General features: G+C 59.4%; 1 pseudogene; it reads right to left on the reverse strand.

Annotated features, from left to right (window-relative positions):
* Positions 1-641, reverse strand: part of LOC119331778 — a 5,389-nt pseudogene extending 4,748 nt beyond the window's left edge.
* Positions 642-1,058: the final 417 nt, after the last annotated feature.

Raw genomic sequence — 1,058 nt, forward strand, 5'->3', positions numbered from 1 at the left:
AAAAGTTGAACAAGCATAAGTGAGCAATGAATATGTTAACATTTCGATAGAAAGTTAATCCCATACGGGTACCTTGCCCATGATCCCAGTTAGTCAGGGGACATGATCACCCGAGACCTGAACTATCCATTTCAAGCCAGTCTGCCAGTGAACACTCAGCAGTCGGTTCAACTGTCACTGTGTCCACTGTCCAGAAAAGTAAGACATGCTCCATGTAGCTCAGATTGAATCAACATCTACAATCGATCGCCAATGACACAGCTAGCGAGTACTCCTCCTGAAAGCTGAAAGGAAATTCCAGGGAATCGAGTGTGCGTACCAACGGCCTGCCACCCGCGGAGGAAGACGCGGTCGAGCTCGAGCCGGAGGAACTCCGGGTCGGTGTACCACCCGCTCGGCGGCGTCACCGCGGAGGCCAGCGGGATCGCCGGGTCGAACTCCGCCGCGAGCCGCCGCGCGGGCTCGCAAACGCTGACCCCGCCGCGCACACGCGCGACGGCGCGGCGCGGCGGGCCCTGGGGCGGGCGGCTGCGGAGGCGGAGGAGGACGAGGACAGGGCTAGGAATTGCGCGGTCGCCATCGCCGGAATTGGAGAGTGGGGGAGCAGGCGGCCGTGAGTGCCTTCTGTTTTGTCGTTGTTGCTCGGTTGGTGCTCTGCTTAGCGATGAGTTAATTGCGAGGAACTGCCACACTTCAGCACCTTGTAACGAGTTAGTCTCGTATCACTAGTCACTTTTTTTTGCAATTCAGTACCAGCTCAGAGCCTAAGTGTTGCAAAATGATCAGACAGCCGTATAAGCACGTAGTGACCACGTATCTGACCGACCGGGCCCACGTGTCAGGTGCAACGGTGGCCTACCCGCGTGCACCCGCTTGGTCACTCGTTCCAGCCCGGCTCGGTCGCACCATGTAGTTGGGTCGGGGCTGGTCGGACCGGAGCCAGCCGCACTCTGTCCCTTCCTGGCCCCATCACCCTCGTCTTTCCCATCCGACGCTGCTCGCCACGCAGACCGCCGCGTCCGCCATCGCCGCCGCACCATGGTCTTCGAGGATGAGAG

The sequence above is a fragment of the Triticum dicoccoides genome, chromosome 7A, assembly GCF_002162155.2.
Source record: "Triticum dicoccoides isolate Atlit2015 ecotype Zavitan chromosome 7A, WEW_v2.0, whole genome shotgun sequence".
NCBI lineage: Eukaryota > Viridiplantae > Streptophyta > Magnoliopsida > Poales > Poaceae > Triticum > Triticum dicoccoides.